We start from the raw sequence: 19,403 nt of genomic DNA, 5'->3' as shown, positions 1-19,403 counted from the left end.
AAGAAAGGGGGTCATCGGCAGAGGACAATGAGAAGAATGTTGAAATAAAGGAGTGTTTCAGGTGGAGGAGGACGGAGAATTGCCTGTCGGCCCTGGGAGGTGGGAGCCATTGGTGCCTGGAGAGGTCAATGTCCGATGGGCCTTAGCATGTTGGTTCAAAAAAGAAAGGGGAGGGGGAGACAAGTTTTGAGAGAAAGTGAATTTTGATAGAGACATCTTTGAGCTTTACTCTTTGGTTTAGTAAGATGGATCCATTGGAAGGACAGAACAAAATGGAGAAACCCTGTTCTCTTCCTCCCTGAAAAGGGCCCGCCCCGAGTGATCTGGCACAGGGAATACAAGTCCTGCAGGTTCCTGCAGTAGCAAGAAACGAACACGGTCCAAGCTGCTGAACCCTACTAATGTGTTGAACAGGTGGAGCTCGTCTTTATTAAATCAGTGCCTCGGGTAAGTCCTGTTCCAAGCTCCTTCTCCAGCACTGGCAGCCCCTTGGCTGGTGTTTCAGAAGCGCAGCCCAAGCTGAAGCTGGAGAGACAGGCAGAGCCTGCAGCCTGTCATGTGGTTTGGTGGAAAGAGAAGACTAAAGGGGCTTGTAAGTGGCATAAGTAATAAAGCTCCTATTTATCTAACCCCACATTCCAAGGAGCGCCACAGACATTAATGAGACATTAGCTCATTCCTTCTCCTCTCTATGAGGTAGGGAGTCAGGTTCCCTGAGCTCTATTTTATGTGGGATAAAATGGTATAAAAATCGAGGGTCCACAGCATCCTCAGGTCCGTGGATTTTTCAGCATTATCGGAGCACCCTCTGTGCCTGAGGAGCCCACCAGGGCAAGGGAACCGCGTGAGTATTTGAATAGGAGAGACAGGACGAGAGTGTTTGACCATGCAATTTAAACCCAAGTACAGAAATAGGATACTGGTCTGAGCTTTGCAGAAGGAATCCGTACTGGGTTGTGTGAAGGCCTAGCAGCGCCTCTTGGCTTCACATTCTGACTCCACCTGGGACACTCAATTTAATTTCTCTACGCTTCAGCTTCTGCTGCCGGACAATGGAGATTAAACTAGAACCACCCAAGAATTTAATGACATAGTATGTGTAGAACACTTAACATAGAGCCTGACACATTATAAGCACTAATTAATGATATTTGTTAAAATATATTTATGTTATCTTTATTTAAGTAGAATAAAAGAGTAAATAAATAAAAGAATAAAAAAAAAAAAAGTCTGGCTCATTGTAGCCAGGGAAGGGAAGAAACTTATCTAGAAATTTGGTGTCACCAAACAAAAAGCTGTCATTTTAGTTTTGGTGTTTCTAGCTACTCTGAGAAATAAAGCCCGATATCAGTGGCTTAAAACACTAGACAATTTCTGGATCACTTAATAGCACAGGGCAGGCAGGTGAACAGATTGGCAGCCTCTTCCACATAGTGTTTCAAGGCACCATTTTGGCGCCATTTTCAATATGGGACTTTCAGAGTCACCCTAGAGGTCCTCTTTATTCCAGAAGGAGATAAATGCATGAAGGAGCATGAGTGTGTGTGTGACAAATGCATGAAGGAGGTGTGTGTGAGATAAAGGGATAATACAGACCAAGCTTAGATATGAAACATCATTTTCACTTTCATTCCATTGCGTAGAACTCAGTGGAAATGCATATCTCAACCAGGGGGATAAATAAGCAGTTGTATGTAAGGATATAGAGCCCAGAGAATAGGTCCAGGGTACAGCTGCAAATGAAAGAACGAAATCCTACCACTGGGAGGTGAGATGCTGGAAAATATAAACCCTGGATTGGCAACCGGTTGCAAGCGATGTGTCTACACCATGGAGGCAGGAGTGCAAGGTTCCGACTCCACTCATTCTGCATGTACCTAAGTGTGCAGATCAGAGGACAATAGCCCTTTGGATAAGAAAATTCTGTCACAGGGTTCCTGCATATAAAATTAGGCCTCAGACCTGATATGGGTTGGGGCTTAAATCAAAGTTAGTTGGCAAAACAAAGTAACAGGGAAATAGTTTCTTCCACTGACCAACTGAGGAGAGAGGGAGATTGGGAGCCTGGGAGTGTGGAGAGGGTTGGGACACTGAAGCGGGTCATGTAGGGTTGCCTACTGAATATAATGGCCTTTGAGAGCCCTCCTAAGGAGGGGATAGTCTAGGAACTGTAAGATATTGAATTTTAGTGGTCCCCACTCTGCTTATAGCATAGCCCTCCTCTGTCCTTCCCAAGGGTAGATCTGGGCTCTGGGTGACCTGACACTTGTACAATTTGGGAGGCCCTCTTTAAGAAAAGAGTACAAAAATCACAAACACAAAATTTAGTCACAAAAGTGAATATTTATTTAGAATGAGAAAAAGAATCACAAAAAAATTACATATCTTAAAAGCAAAAAATTCCACAGATGTCATGAAACCCAGACAAATGACACAATGTTTTTATTAAGTAATGGCCTGAATCACGTCATAATATGTTTTTTTCTACATTTCTCTGCTGCATCCACCTCAATGGCTATTTCTTATAAGAAGGATTTTATAATACAATTTTTATAGAGAGACTTAAAAGATCATTTGTCTAGGATAGTTGATTAAAATATGTTTCTATCATTGATAATTTTAAAATATTTCTTTCAGGTTCACAACTGGTTATTGACAAATATCATGTAAATTTTTAGGATTGTTGTTAAGTTTAGGAAAACTTCTACCAAGTTTCTTGCATGAGCTATTATGGACATACTTACTATTTGTAGAACTGCTGTGTGCTGATGCCCTACAAACACAAGAATTATGAGTTAGTCTATTCTGCACAATTCTCATTGAGAAAGGAAGAAAAAAATAATGGTGCATTCACAATTGTATATGCTGAAAAACTGAGCATACTCCTGACTTCTGTTTTGCTCAGTCATCAGTGAGAACTGAATCCTCTACTTGCGATGACACGTATCTGGTTATCAGAAACTATTACACAGACTGAGCCCTGGCTTCGTGCTCTTTATTGTTTCCCTTTCATCAACCATATCCTTGCAGTGTTGGGTGCTGTAGGATACATGCATTTCACTGTGCAGCCTCTGACTCTCCCTCCCTCAGGGAGCAGGGAGAGGACTCCTGGGAGCTAGTCCAACGTTAGGACCTCCACTAATCACCACCCCAAACCCAAAAGTCCCTGTGAACCACATACACTAAATTCCTCCAAACACAAACTAAGCTCCCCACCTAAACTCCCCTGAGTTACATCCAAACATGATCACAGGCCCTCCAAGACCTCCTGACAAAGGGAAGTGTGCTTCAGTGGGAAGGCTTGGTGATCTTCATCCATTGCTAAGAAGATGCCATATTGCAATCTTTTAAATAATTTAATTATTAAAATACATTAATGTTATTTCACTAAAAAATATGACTATGCACGTACCTTGCCAAGGCCTTCAAAGAGCTGTGTGCAAGTGAAGGGTGCTGAAGTGCAAGCTTTACCGGCTTCCTGGTAAAGCACTTCTCGTATAGCCACATCCTCAGACAAGGGGGTATTCAGCACATGCCCTTGTGTTAGCGCTTTGTTGCTGTGTTAGTTTCCTGGGCCACCATAACAAATTACCATAAACTAGGTGGCTTAAAATGACAGAAATCTGTTTTTTCCTCTTTCTGGAGGCTAGGAGTCCAAAACCAAGGTGTTGGCAGGGTCATGCTCCTTCTAAAGACTCTGGGGAAGAATCCTTTCTTGACTTTTCCAGCTTCTGGAGGCTCCTAGCAATCATCCCCTTGGCATTTCTTGGTTTATTGCTGCCTCGTTCCAATCTCTGCCTCCACCTTCACAGGGCCTTCATCTCTGTGTTTCTGTGCATCCTTTGCTGTCCTTTACAAGGACACTCTCATTGGATTTAGGACCTAATCCAGCATCATTTCATCCTGATCCTTACCTTAATTACATCAGCAAATACCTTTATCCAAATAAAGTCAAATTCTTAGGTTCTGGGTGGACATGAATTTTGGGGGAACACTTTTAAACCCATTGTATTTGGGGCATGAGAAGGGAATAGTGCCCATGGTGGCAGGTGGGAGAGGGGCTAAAACTGTTCACAGAAAGGGAAACACTGCCGGAGACAAAAACAGGCCTGAGACCCAGAAGTGACCACAGAGCATTAAGCATGTCTTACAAATGTCCTACAAATCACGGGCAGGGAGCCGAACTTCCCAGAGTCACAGGCAGGGGTGCTGATGCCGAAGACGGGAGAACTTGACAGCATGTGGGTGGCTGATACCATGGCTACTGTTCAGTTGCATGAATGTATGAATTACGGATCCTACCTGAAAGCTGGCTCTCTCCACACTTACCAGCTCTTTTCTGTTGAGCCAGATCAACCTGCCAACTCCAGAACTGTCTACCCTTGGGTCCATTCTCCCATCTGGAGGGGAGGGGTGGGGAAGGTGGCCTTTGAAGGCACTGTTTCCAGGCTCCCATGTCAGAGGGCTCCCAGATTCCAGTGGGAAGTGCTGGTAGGAAATTACAAGGTGGAAGGAAGGGAGAAAAGTCAGAGGTCAGGGCATCTGGCCCCACTCTCCAACTTCATGTCATATCTCCAACCACAGCAGCATCTCCTTCTCAACTCCAGCCCACGGACAGGCCTGCCTGGTCAGCCTCCACCACTGGTCCCAGCCCCAGGGCTCTCCTTTTGTCCTGTAGCCCCGGGATGGTGGGGGATTCCTGCTGTTGCCGACCCCCACCCCTCCCCAAGGGCCGTTGAACTCTTCCATCATCCAGGCACCAATTCTCTGCTTTAAAATCCCTCAGTTTTATAGACTGAGATTGGGTTCTGTTTCCCTAGTTGAAGTCTAAAGGATACAACTACAAATGTTAAGAGAGGAAATGAAATTTTTATCAATGTAAATCATTTTATTAGTTACATTAATAAGTGTAAATCGGTATATTAGTTTATATTAACAGATATATGCTGAATATACTCACATGTATGTATGAATATAGTAGAAGAAAAAAAAGGAAGGAAGTAGGTAAAGTTCCAATGAGAAATATTAATAATTGCTGATTTAACTTTTCAGAACTTAATAATTTCTCATATTGATTTGATAAAAGTTAACAGTTACAAATTATGAAGACAGCACTTAGCTGCTATTCACCAGGTGGTCTTTCGTGGAGGCTGATTAGGTCAATCCAGCACCAACAGCATCCTTCCTTGTAACAAGTGACCGCAGGGCTAGATGCTGAAGCCGGAGTGGGTCAGAGCTACTCTGAGGTCAAAGCTCAGGGTTTTTGAGGCTCAAATCTTTTTCTTTGTGTATCAGCAAAATATTCCTATATTGGAGGATACTTTCCTCTCATTGACTCTTATGTGTCACATCCTTCTGTCTGGTTGTCACCCCTCAACAAAGTGAGATTCCCAGCACTCACGGTTTGCAGGGTCTGCCTTGGCAAGACCATGCAGAAGGCCCAGCTTGTCATCGGTGTCCTTGGCCTGTCTGCTGTGATCTCGCTGGGGCTTTTCCAGAGCCTTACTTTATTTCCTCCTTTTCTGGTCTTCTGTTTACTGCCCTGGCCTTGATCCCCCACTCATGGGGAAAATTCTCATAAATGGTTTACTGTTAACGTGATTTGATGCCTCTTTTCCCAGGACTATTGACATGCTTTCTCTGTTTGGGGCTGGGGAATGGGGAGTGGGAAGGAAGAGAGACCCAAAAGGAAAATTCCAAATACCTTGGCACCTGGGTAGGGGAAAGACTTTGCAACAAGAAGTTCCCATCATCCCACGAGTCACCGTTCACAGGAAACACCCAGCCCCTTCCATAAAAGAACCCTGCCCTTCCCAAACTGCAATGCTAATAACTTCAGCATTTAGAAGACACAGCGTGGTGTAGACACTGATATCTCACACCAGCTGAGGATTCATCATTCCTGACACCAGATGGTATTTGAGACATGGGATTCCCCCCACCTTGCTCCTTTAGTACTACTCCCTCTTGCAAACAAAAGCTTTTTAAATGGCGAGTAATTTGTAAAGCATAAATTGGGTCATAAATGGATATTTATTTTTACGTAAATCTTGGCAAACTGAGGCAGCTACGTTACAGAAGTGATTAAAATTTAAAAGGCAGCATTGCAAGAGGAAGATAATAAAGGGTGGTTATTTACAATGGCCATATTTACAATAAAATGCTAAATTTATTTTAATAAATACTAATTTTATATTTATGAACAGTCATTCATAGACAAGACAATAAAAACTTTCATTTCTGCTTACTGGATTTTACTGTACGGCATATAAATCAAATCCTTCACTCAACACTGCATTCATACTTTGAGCTTGCTATGTTTTCTCAGAGTAGTCAAGTCTGTTGTTTCTTAAATCTGTTTGCTTTATAATAAATGACTTTATTGATTTGGTTCAAGCTCAGCTCCAAATATAGCAGAATAATGCTAATAGTCCAAGAAAGAGAGGGAAATGAGAGAGTATTTTATCAGCATGTTTCAGAGTCACAGGTAAAAACCATGGTGGTTAGCAATTTCTTTGTATAGTAACCACTTACAAAGACCTTGAATAGGCAGCTGTTAATAACAGAGCCCAAGTCACCACATTTTCTTCAGATTCTGACTTGGTTGACCTTTTTTTTTTTTTTAATTTAGTAAGTTTTTTACTTGATTATTTTTTAATAACCTTAACTAATGATAAAGGGAAAGTTTTCCTTCAGGAAAAAAATATTGTGTGGTTAGGAATTTTCCAAAGTGCTGCCTCATTCTATCTTAAAATAAGTTTTAACCCCAAAGACAATATTGTCAAATTAAGTTTAATAGCTTTTTTTTTTTAAGTTTAATAGCTTTTTTAAAAAATCTCACTATTTTGGACCAATGAGAAAAGTCAATGTATGCTGAGATATTATGCCCAGTGTTTTATGTAGTCAGCCAAATATTATTTGTTGAGCACATATTATGTGCCAAGATAGCTATCTAACAATACAGCTCTGCACTAGGTGCTACAGTGAGAGCAAGTGGTCAGGAAGTTGGCCTGTCCCTAGGAAATAGCTGAGGGCAAAGTCATGTCAAAAGGCATCTACTGAAGTGGTTAATAGAGAGTGTCCAAGAATATTTGTATCTGTAGACATAAGGAATGGGTGGGAATAATTAAGACACCAAAAACCAAATTCTTTCTGATGGGAACTGGGTAGGGGCAATGGAACGTCGATGCACTTGACCAGGACTGTTGCTTTAATAACTCTTATTACCACCCAGTTGGACCTTAAAGGTAACTATGACAATCAAGTGAGAATCTTGTGGTCCTTTAGGGATGAATCTAGGATGCCTGACTCTTGTCTTCTGCTTTCTCCAGCATCAAAATACCACAATCTATGAGATAGCACAATCAAAATGAGATATTACCAATAAATTATATATTCATCACCACAGTTTATCTGTGTTCATGGTGGAACAATGACTCTAAACCTTAGATCTATCCACATTTCCAATAGATGCTATAGATATGTCCTTGGTATGAAGCTCACAACAGGGTTTGCTTCTGATAAGGCACATGGATCCAAAGTGTGTTAGACTGTTGCTCCCAGTAACATACCTCCTGTAGTCATGTCCTGTGTGGCCCCCTCCCACATTGACTGTGAGCTTGGACAATGTAGTATTAGCACATACAATGTCTGCAGAAGATGGGTCAGTGTTTGCTCATCACAGCTTGTCCTCTTGTAATCCAGCTGCCCTGTAAAGAGGCCCAAGCTAGCCCTATGGAGAGAGAGAAGGGAAAAGAGAGAAAGAGAATGAGAGGGAGGTTCCAACTTCCCACTCATCCCCTCCAAGTCCCCAGATCTATAAGTAGAATTGTCTAGTATATTCCAAATCCAGAAGTCTTGTGACTGCAACCATATGAGAGACCCTATATGAGGCCAACAGAAGAACCACCTTGCTGAGCTACAGCCAGCTCACAGAGTCATGAGGAAAGGTTGTTATTTTAAGCCACCTGGTTTTGGGGTAGTTTTTAACACAGTAACAGATACCTAAAACATCAAAGAACCTTGAATAAATGTAAAGGAGGAGGAGGAGCAGGAGGAGGAGGAGGAGGAGGAGGAAATACGAGAACAAACAAAACAAAATTGAGTTCTGTACATACAAAATCTTATACCAAACCAACAAGTAAACAAGGCTTGCTGTGAACTTTTCAGATATTAACAGTTTCCTTGGTTTACACATGATTTAAAAAAAGTAATTATATTGTCACTGTCCAGTATACGTCTTTACAGATAGCAAGTTCCAGAATCAGCCTCCAAGTGGAAAATTCAACCATGATTATCAACTGTGAAATCTGTGTGCAACTTAGTGAAAGAGCATCAAATTTAGAATCAACTGCAAGGCTTTTGGACATAACTATTCCATCTCAAGCCCCATATTAACTGAAAATTGCTCTGGTGAAGTTATAAGCTGACATCTGCAAAGAATTTTCAGCAACTACTGTTATCTAACACCTGCCTCTCCAATTAAGGATACTGACCTTTTGAAGTTTTAAGGAAGGGTGGTTTTTAAATTTGTTTCTCTTCAGTTATTTTAAAATTGATCTTTCTATCATCCTTGGACATCCAACCCTAAATCACATAGTGCACTCTCTCAATTTAGTCATGTTGGGATGAGTCAAGCAGTCAAGGAAGAGTTGTCAGAAATAGCTCACAAAGAAAGGCCTGGGGTAATGTACTAATGCAGAACAAGCAGACATCTGAAAGTTGCGCTCCTCTTGGCTTGCTAGCAAACCCTCCATTTCTCTTCTTAATAGAAAACTAACAATGCCTCATGCGTCGATTTCCCAGGGGCTTCTGGGATTTTAAAGAGGCCAAATTTTCCTACCTGCAGTTTGAAGATTAAGGACTTAGGGATGTGTTGAGAGGCTGCTTCTCACAGGTTACTGACTGAGAACAGGAACTGCTGACTGCTCTGCATGGGGAGAAACAGGCCTGGTTTGGGGTGATCCTGCTTTGCAATGGTAGCTGCTACCCACAAATGGTGGGAAATAATGGTAAATAAACTTCTGGTGATTGGCAAGAGCTTGAAAAAAAAAAAAGGATTGTGAATTGTGAACTCTTAGTCTAATTGGGAAGAGGCATATTTAGAAAATATTAATTCTACTTCCAAATAAAATCTTTTTGTTAACCAAACTCTTCAGTGAATGTCCATTTTGAATTTAACTTTTTGGTGAACTGTACTGTTATAAGTTCTATCAGTTTCTTATTGCTGCTGTAATGAATTACTAGGAGCTTGGTAGCTTAAAAGAACATGAATTTACTGTCTTATAGTCTGGAAATCAGAAGTCTGAGATGAGTCTTACAGGGAAAAAGTCAAGGTGTTGGTAGGACTGGTTTCCTCAGGACACTCCAGGAGAGAATTCATTTATTGCTTCTTCCAGCTTCCAGAGGCAGATGGCATTCTTCAGTTTGTGGCCACGTCACTACTACCTCTGCTTCTTGTCATTATGTCACCTTGTCTTCTGATCTTACACCTCCTGTACTCCTTTTATAAGGACCCCTGTGATGACAATGGGCCCACCTGGCTAATCCAGAATGATCTCCCTTAATCACATCTGTAGAGTCTCATTTGTCATGTAAGATAATACTCACAGGTCCCAGGGGTTAGGATGTGGACATCTTTGGGGGGCTACTTACTATTCAGCTTATGACACAAGTCAACTCTTCCTTTTTCAGCCATAGCAGTTTCTAAATCTTTCTGATTAAATAATTCAACTTCCCTGCCTCAGCAATTAAGTACCATGCTGACAAACCTGGAGTCTTTTGTCATCTAAGGATTGTCATTGCCCAGGGTCATTATTGTGAATAGTGAATGTTCATTGTGGACTATTAAAGATGCAAATGGTGCTAAGCTGTGCTCTAACCAGGAGGGAGGAGCCTCCAAGGTATGGTTCCAGTAGCAGGGACACCCTCAGAAGAGAGTGGCCTAAGGCAGGGAGCTGCCCAGGGCCATCCTCCAGTGGGAAGGATGACTCCCAGCCCAGGGAGCAGGACTGGGCTTGCCCGGGAGTGGCAACATGCTGGAGAGACCCGCTCTTATGAAATTTCCTCTCAGTACCACCGAAACACCTCCTAAGACACTCTGCATCAAGGACAATCAGAGGATGTTAGGTGAGGCTTGAAAATCACGGGGTCCAGGCCTCTCACTTTGCTGATGAGGAGACTCAGCCCTGGAGAAGTGAAGAGACTTACTCAGGGTCTCTAAGCAAGACAGTGGCAGAGCTAAGCCTAGAACACAGCTCTCCCACCTGCCGTGCCACGTTCTATACGTTCCACCATGATACCTTATATATAAATGATGAACATTTCAATCGGCCACGACCCAGGGATTTCGGGTTCTTATATTTTGATATTTGATTACAAAAGAGGAAAGGTTCAAATTTCCTATGCCATTTCATTTAGGTATAAGCTGCAGTTTACCTAAAACTCTGCTCTTCTCATAGCGTAGCAAGGATTAGTGGGTTGGCTAGTGTCTCTTCCCTCCAGACTTTTGGGGCATCTCCACTGTTCCCATTTTGCTTTTCCCCCATTGCTGCTGTGGCTCAAAGGAACAAGAGAACGTCGGCCCTTGAATTTGGGGGCTTCTGCAGGCCAACATGCTTTGATTGGTTTGATACATTCTCTCCAGACATGAAGTTTCACACTATAACAGTGTAATTATCAGGGCTTCCAGTTTTTCCCATTGAATCTTCACCACAGTTCAGTGGCCATACCCCTGCAGTTTGCAATGTCTGGCTCTTCAGCAGTTCGTGAGGATCGTCCTGTGAAGAAAGGAGGGAAAATGTAGCTAGTGTTCCAATAGATAGAGCACTCATTTTCTCCAGACTGGTCCACTTAAACATACTTGTATTCAGAAAACTCGTCACCCTTTATCTAATTTATCTATCTATTTGCCGGGGACCTTTGATACAACAGGCCCAAGTCCCAAGAGCTTTTGGGATGCTCTTTAAGGACCCTTGTTGAGAATGGGAGAGGGGTCTCAATGCTTCCAAAGCCAGCAGTCCAGGGTTTAGGAAGGTTAAAGAACACTGTCTCGCCTCCTGAATTCCGTTTGCATTCTGAGGGTGACATTGGTCATGCCAAGGTGAGAGCAGTGGCATTGGTCTTCCACATACCCCTGGCCATGACACCAGAGAGGGGCATTAAATTTGAACTTCACCATCGTAGTTCAGAGCCAGGCCTACCTGAAGGCTGTATTGGACAGGGTTGTGCAAAGCAGCAGGTGTTTAAAGAAGGAGAAAGGCAAAGCATGTTGTTAGGAAAAATTGTCCCCAAGCCCTGAATTGGCCTTTTATCACCATCACTCTGGCTTATAAATCCCTGTTACTTGTGGCTTTCAAAAAGGGAGAGCTAAGTTCAGTGGCCGATGCCCTGCCAAGAGCTTTAGAATGCATAGAATAAAAAAGACAAAATGTTTCTCCAGCTACATTGCTTTCCCTCCCCACCCCAAACCCCTTCCCTGGGGGGAGAATCATAAACACGGACAGCAGAATGATGCCCCTTTATTATTCCTCTGAGCTCTTTCTCTGCAGATGACCTATAGAAGTGATTTAACATAGAACTGTTGGAGTTCCCACACTTCCATGTGCTCCTCCAGCCGAGGCTGGTTGATTTCTTTGGGGTGTTATAACTATGACCTGCTCCATTAAGTAGCAAACAAAGTCCAGCTGGATATATCAAGCTCAGCTGGACTCTTTGCTTTCACACAACCTGCTTGATTAGGAGAATCGCTGTGCCCTTGTCACACGACGCCTCGTGCAGTCTGCAAAGATTGGGCTGCCATTGATTTCTGCATAATATGGATCCACACTGCCTTTCCGCAACAGTGCAGCTTTCACACCCCACAATAACCTAGTAAGGATTGTTTTTTCTTTCCAATCTTCTGCTGCTGCTTCAGACTTACGCTGGAGTTTAGTTCTAAAAATTTGTCACTCCTGGAGGTAATGTGTGGCTTATTACCCACCACTTTACGACACATTAATTGCAGCTTGATTTAGACATTCCCCATTTGGTGACTTAGTTACAATCGTACCAACATGTCATGCTCTGAGTCAATAACGTGAGAGCAGAAAGAGAGCCAAACAATTGCAAATGCCTTGTTCTTCTCCTGGGAAGGACCAGGGCAATTGTGACTGTAACACGATGCTATTTGTTTATGGGGAAGGGGTGTTTATCTGGCTCCTTTTCTTAGAGTTGTTATTCACCCTGGACTAGCTGTCTTCAGTAGCCTTACCTTTGCATATCTGTGCCTATTTCCTTGTTGAAAAAAAGAAAAAAAAACTAGTGCAGCAAGGTGCAGAACTTTCGTTAAACACTTCAAGATATTTGGCATAATATGCAAATTTAATATGGAAAAAATGACACATTCAATTGGAGAGTGAAATTTCTCTATCAGAACAAAATCCAGTATGATTTGAAGCCCATTGCCCTCACCATTAACAGTGCCCAACTTCCTTTGATGTGAAGAAATCTACCATCTACTCTGAGCTGGAGTTTATAGAGTCCTCTTTACTAAATAGAAAAGCAAAACAACCTAAAACAACCACTTGTCGTAAGACACAATATCATTCGATGTCAAAAAGAAACTTTTAAAGGAGTTTTTCAATGCCTTTCTCTATGTTAAACTTCATTAAACTATTTTTCACATCACACACCTGAATGCTGTTCATCGAGCAAATATTCTGACCATTCTTTTAGATTCTCTGATTTGCGGCTAAATCAATATATTCTTGAAATGAAAATACAATATGAATTTTCCAGAGGTTAGAAGTATTCCAGGGAAAAATACCTGTTGTAATCGTAACCCATTAGTCTGATGCCAAAATCAATGCTAGTGGCTTTTCTCAGGGCAAGATTCCATTTAGCATGGAGTTGCCCTCTGTTTCCTTTCACAGATAGTTGAGGCTCACTTATTTCATGTTCAGGGCCAGCTACTATCCAAGGAGCAACAATATTTTACATTAGTATTTGTAGTTTACTAAACTCTTCATGCCCATGCTTTCTTTTATTCAGTGAAATGATTCTATAAATGCCTTCAATGTGCAAAGCATGACTTCCTGTCTTGAGCACCACAACAGAGCACATTGACCAGTAAGCATTCAATAAATATTTGTCAACTCAGTGAAATGAATATTACCAGTCCCACTTTAAAGGTGAGGATATTAAGATCTAGAGAAAATAAGGAATATAGCCAAGATCTTATAACCAGTGGAAGATAGAACCAAGAATCATCCAGATTGTCTGATTCCAAATCTTAGTCTTTTCTTACTAGAATATGCTGTTCTAAGATTTGCCACCCCAACGGTTTTGCTGGATAAGACGAAATGCTAAGATTTACATTAAATTCTATAGAAATGGGTAATGTGGTAAACGAATCAGTCTTTTTAAAAACTGTGAGCCTATATTATGAATGAAAAATGTGAAATAGTCAATCTCCAAAGATTTAATCTCTACTCGTCCAAACCACACACAGTTTAATTTGGGGATTTCAGAGTTCAGTTGAGTAAATTCATAAGATGAAACACTTTCACAGTTGGAGTGCAATGGCGTCATCATAGCTCACTGCAGCCTCAAATTCCTAGGCTCAAGCTATCTTCCTGCCTCAGCCTCCTGGGTAGCTGGGACTACAGGTGCACAGGTCACCATGCCTTTTTTTTTTGAGCCAGGGTCTCACTATGTTGCCCAGGCTGGTCTGGAACTCCTGGCCTCAAGAGATCCTCCCATCTCAGCTTCCCAAATTGCTGGTATTACAGGTGTGAGCCATAGCACCTGGCCTCCACAGTTTTTGAGAAATGCTTTTCTTGAGGAGATTATTTTTTTATTATTATTATTGAGACCCTGACCCATCCTAATGGACTACTCTGAAACTTGAACCTCTAGGGTACCACTTCCAAGCTTTACTGGAATAGCAAACCAGTACTGTTTGGTTTCATGAAGCTTCATCTCTACTATGAAATATGCTATGTAGAAATTTTAAGGTTTGCTTCAAAACATTTTGCAATATCTATAAAAAGTTCCCAACTTGGATAATAAAAAAGAATAAAAAATAGACTCTTGGGCAGTATTTCTTCAAGTGCAGAGCCTAAACCAGCAGCGTTACCTGGAAACGTATTATTATAAAAACACAAATTCTGGAGTCGTACCCAAACCTACTGAATCATAGACTCAGGGAAGTGGAGTCTGACACTCTGGATGATACTGATGCACGTTCAAGTTTAAGAATCACTGTCTACAGTATAGACTACAACTTTCTGGACCTTCTGCTGGGGGAGAAAAAAGTAAACAAAAAGAAAAAGATCTATAGGGAAAAAAAAAAAAAGGACAATCCAAATGAACAGGGAGAGAAAGAGTGAGGTAATTTGTTGTCAGAGAGAATTACCAAATGCTCCCAGAGGTTAAATTCCAGGGCTTACATTTCTAGCTAAATATTTCTTTGAGTTCCTAATAAAATATCTCTTTAAGGAGTCCTGAGATTCACCATCTTGTACATAGTGTCATACTGATATCTTAAGCAATATATCTGTATCACTAAGGCCAGGAGAATTTTTTTCTTTTATAAAAATTGTTCCTGTTAAAATTTATGACAACCATTTTTTAATATCTAGCACACGATTTTAAGTCATATGTTGGCAAAATGACTCTCTCAGAAATGGCTATAATTTGATGAAGCTTTCGTAACTGTATTAACTTCTGATGGGAAAATTACAAATGTAAGTAAATTAGAATAGACCACTTTACTATTCAGAATAAATTCTTTACATTCAAACAGTAACTTTAATAATGTCAAAATAACCGGTAGGTATTAATCAGTATCTGGACTATGTAAATATTTGCTTGTTTCCATAGTGATTGGCAAGCCCAGATACAGGCAAAAAAAAAAAAAATGCACACATGTTATCACTTCCTAATAATATGATCATAAAAACACAACTCAGGCCAGACTGCGAGGAGAATAAACACTATTAATTAAACGATTTATAAAATAGAAGAGGAGGTGACAAATGAAGTATTGAGTGCAAAAATTCACAAAAGAGGTAAAATATATCTTTTTTTTAATTCTGAAAGAAACTTGAGCAACCCTTAATTATCTTTCAAAACGCTATTTAGAATTTTCCAAAAATAAAACATCTGACAACTGCTCAAAGCACACCGCACCCCCACCCACAAAACATACACTTTTAAAGTGGATATACAGCCATGGCTGTGAAGCGTGTTTGAAAAAAGTGAGACTGTTGGCATTTCACTTGAAATCAACTGAGAAGTTCTTTACTAAAGAAGTGAGAAGCTCAAAGCTGTTTTCCAAAGCTTTAGGGGAGTACGGCATATTACAGAGCAGGAGCATTTGGTCAAAGAGTAAATTAGTAGTGTGGTTCACACATTGCACAAGAAATCTACACAGGAACCACAGTTGTCTTAAATAATCAGTCCTGTTAACGGGCCTTTGGTTATGAAATTTCTTCACAAAGCAGTCACCAGCACAAAGGCTGTTTTTAGAAACACTTTGTTCTTCTGATATTTGCTGGGATAATGCAGCACCTTTTTTTTTTTAATCCCTGAATGATTTCTAAAAATAAAAACAAACACAAAAAGCACAAACACACCCTCAAGTAGCAAGAGAAGAAATGAACATGCCACATAAGGTTATTTCAATAGGTGCTTAGTTAAATAGACGCTCCAGGGAAAAATGCAGACACAAGTTCTTAAATGGAAAAAAAAGTCCACATGGAAGATTATTCCGACAGATCATTTTTCTGAGCACGTGGCAAGACCACATCTAAAGTATTGTAGTAAAGAGAGAAATTGAAGCAATCACACAGTCATTAGATATTATCTTGTGCTATATACATGCAAATACACCACACGCATTCATAAAATATTTAAATGCCATAAAAACAAACCATATAAATTATAAAAGAAAATTTCTACTATTAGGGGTAGGGAAGACTTCTTAATAAAAATACAATGAACCTTAAAGAAAATCACTAACAGATTTGACTTTGTAAATCAATTATAAATCATTGTACAGAAAACTTGAGAAGCAAAGGCAAACAGCAGACTAGAAGAAAATATATGCAAATGCTATAATAAACAAAGGTTTTGCCTCCTTAATATATAAAGAATTCCTATAAATCAATATGGAAAAGGCAAGGCAGGAAAAAAAAATGAATGAACAGGAAAAAGATAAATCTAATAAACATATAAAATATGATCATTTCACTAATGTTTGGTAACTTGAAAATTAGAACAATAATTATACTATTTCCACCCATCATATTGGTAAAAATTTTAAAGATTAAGAATATCCAGTGTTGGCAAAGATGTGACAACATGAGCTCATTTGTATATTGCTTATACAAATGAGTAGCATTTTTAAGTAGTGTTTTTAAGACATTTGTATTGTCTTTCATAATCTGAAATGTGTTTGCACTTTGATTCAAAGGTTCAACTTCTGGGAATCTATACTACAGAAATATGGCACACTGGCAAAAAGATTCATGCACAGAGATGTACACCTTTGTACTTGTTAATAATGGAAATTTGGAAGCAATCTAAATGCCCATCAAGAGTAAAATGTCTAAAAAAATCATGATTTATTCAGAGGATAATATGATTAAGGAATGGAGGGTGGGAGTGAAGGGAAACTTTTGATTTTTACTTTGTTTACTTTGCAATCCTTTTAAACTGTGATTAAATATACATAGCATAAATTTACCATTATTGCTAAGTGTACACATCAGTGGCATTAAGTATATTGTATTCACACTGTTGTGCAACTATCACCACTAACCATCTCCAGAACGTGTTTCTTCTTCCCAGACTGAAACTCCAAACCCTTTAAGCACTAACTCCCCATTCCCCCTCCCCAAGCTTCTGGCAACCACCTTTCTACTTTTTGTCTCTATAAATTTGACTTCCCTAGGTACCTCGTGTAAGTGGAATCCTACCATATTTATTTTTTTGTGTCAGGCTTATTTCACTTAGCACAGTATCTTCAAGGTTGATCCATGTTGTAGCATGTGTCAGAATCTCCTTCCTTTTTAAGGCTGAATAATATTCCATTGTATGCATTCTGCACTCATTTTTAACAACAAATATAAATTGCTTCTATAATATATAAAAATTAAGGTAAAAATAAAACTTGAACCTATGCCTACAAAGGTGCACTTGCGCAAATACCTGTGTCAAAATATTTTTTGGCAAAATAAAAATAAGTTTTAAGGAAATTACATTTTGGCTGGTGATGTATTTCTCCAGTCTGAACATATTTACTTACTTATTTTCACTTTTCAGAGTTCTGAATGAACTGTAAAACCTGGTGTGGCTTAAGTTTTGAGAGAGAGAGAGAGGAGGAGGAGGAGGAGGCAGAGGAGGAAGAGGAAAGGAGGGAGGGAGGAAAGGAAGCAGGGAGGGAGGCAGACAGGAAGGAAGGAAGGAGGAAGGAAGGAAGGAAGGAAGGAGAGAAGGAACTCTAACATTTACTGAATGCACTATTCTAAGCACCTTGCATTTCTAAACTCATTTAATTTCTTATGATAACCTTGTGAGGTAGATTTTATTATTTTTCTCCATTTAATGAGAGTCTATAACTTTCCCCAAGTGATATAATAGCAACTCTTGAACTTGAGTCTCCCAGCTACAGAGCCACACCCTCAGTTCCCCATACCCCTGGTTATGCTATTTAGGAAGATACCACATCTGTTTTATAAAAGGCTTGTGGGAGGAGTGGTGTTTTCAGAAGGTCTTTTATTATTCTTATGTGTCCTGTCAATTCAATTGCAGATATTAGTCAATGAAATGTCCAGCCAAGGGGAAGTGCTCTAAGAAAAAACTCTTAGAAACTAGCCTGGAGGAAAAAATAATGCAGAAGTGAATGTGATCAAAGTCAATTTCTTCTCTGCTTTTAAAATGTCTACGAAATGACAAGCAAAGGTACACTGAAGTCAAGAACTACCTTTGCTTCCCAGAGATACATATTCCAGAAACATCTAGAGAAGGAGACTGAATTAACCAAGTAATTGACTCATTTGTCTTAAATTAATTTTCATGTCTTCTTGTTATAAATATGAACTATATGGTAGGGTCCACATGTATAGTTTTAATAAATACATTTAACCAAACAATGAGGATACTCAAGGCACTGTGCTTATGTACAGAAATGAAGCAAACTCATAAGTCAGTTCATGAGTCTCAAATATTATCTAAGTAAACATTTTTGGGGTTTTGTTTGCTTTGAGAGGTGAGAAACTACGAGATCACAGAAAACCATAGAAGATGCACAAACTCCTCAATTATATGTAATGCATGGATAAGGCATCATCAAAACCCAATTTAGTTATTCTGATCTTTCTCCACCAAAAGCTGACCACCACAGAACATCTGGGAAATCCTACGGAGATTCAAAATATAGTTGGATACACTGAGAAACACTGACAAAAGGAAACCCGCCCTTATAACTCGTTCTGTGCCCGAGATCTCCCCTGAACACCCTCATGGAGTGAATGGTCAAACAGGAAATGTGATGGACATTACACAAACTGACACAAAGATATATGACTGTAAGATGTGATAGGTTCTAGGAAAGAAAACCATAGTGTGATATGAGAAGAAATGATAGGAGCAACTTGATTTAGATTTGAGGGTTCTGGGAAGACAGAATCCCAGAAAAGGCAACATTGACGCCCAGGCTTGAGGATGAGTAGGCAGAGGTAGGTAAAGAGTGGAGAAAGAAGAACATCCGGGACAGCTTAGGCAAAGGCCCTGAGGTCAGAAAGAGGTTGGAGATTTGGAGATCTGGGGAGGGGCTTTGTCCTGTGCTGAGCAACCAGGACAGTGGGACAAGATGGTCAGGGGCTGATGCAGTGTAGATTTGTAAGGCAGGTGTAGAATTGGATAGAGCTCTCCATAAAATGGGCAGTTGGCAGTGATTTGAGTGAACTGACTTGACTCAATTTACAATTTAACACATTGACTGCTACACTGGAAAAAAACTTTTCTCCTTGGGGCCATGGTGTTTTATTATGAAAATAGAATAAAAACTTCGAAAACAAAATGATCCTTTCTAATTTAATGAAAAACAAAATTTATTGACTTCAATTCATTTAATCCATGTTTTTAGAATGAATTCGTCAATATTAATTGTAACAATAAGAACATCAACAAGTAAGATTTTCACAAACCAGCTGCAGGGTTTTGCCCAGGTTTTACTTCACGAGGCCCCGTGCTCAAAGCTAGCGTGAGTTAAATACAACTCACATGGCAGTTAAAAGAATGTTAAAAATGTTAAAAAGAATCATTGTGACTGCTTATAGAGGAGGGGTTAAATGAGAAAAATAAAAGAAAGAAGATGCCTTTGGAGGGCCTCAGGAGAGAGATAGGAGCTTAGATCA

This window comes from Eulemur rufifrons, chromosome 5, assembly GCF_041146395.1.
Source record: "Eulemur rufifrons isolate Redbay chromosome 5, OSU_ERuf_1, whole genome shotgun sequence".
In the NCBI taxonomy this organism is placed as follows: Eukaryota; Metazoa; Chordata; class Mammalia; order Primates; family Lemuridae; genus Eulemur; species Eulemur rufifrons.
This window is presented reverse-complemented; position numbering follows the sequence as displayed.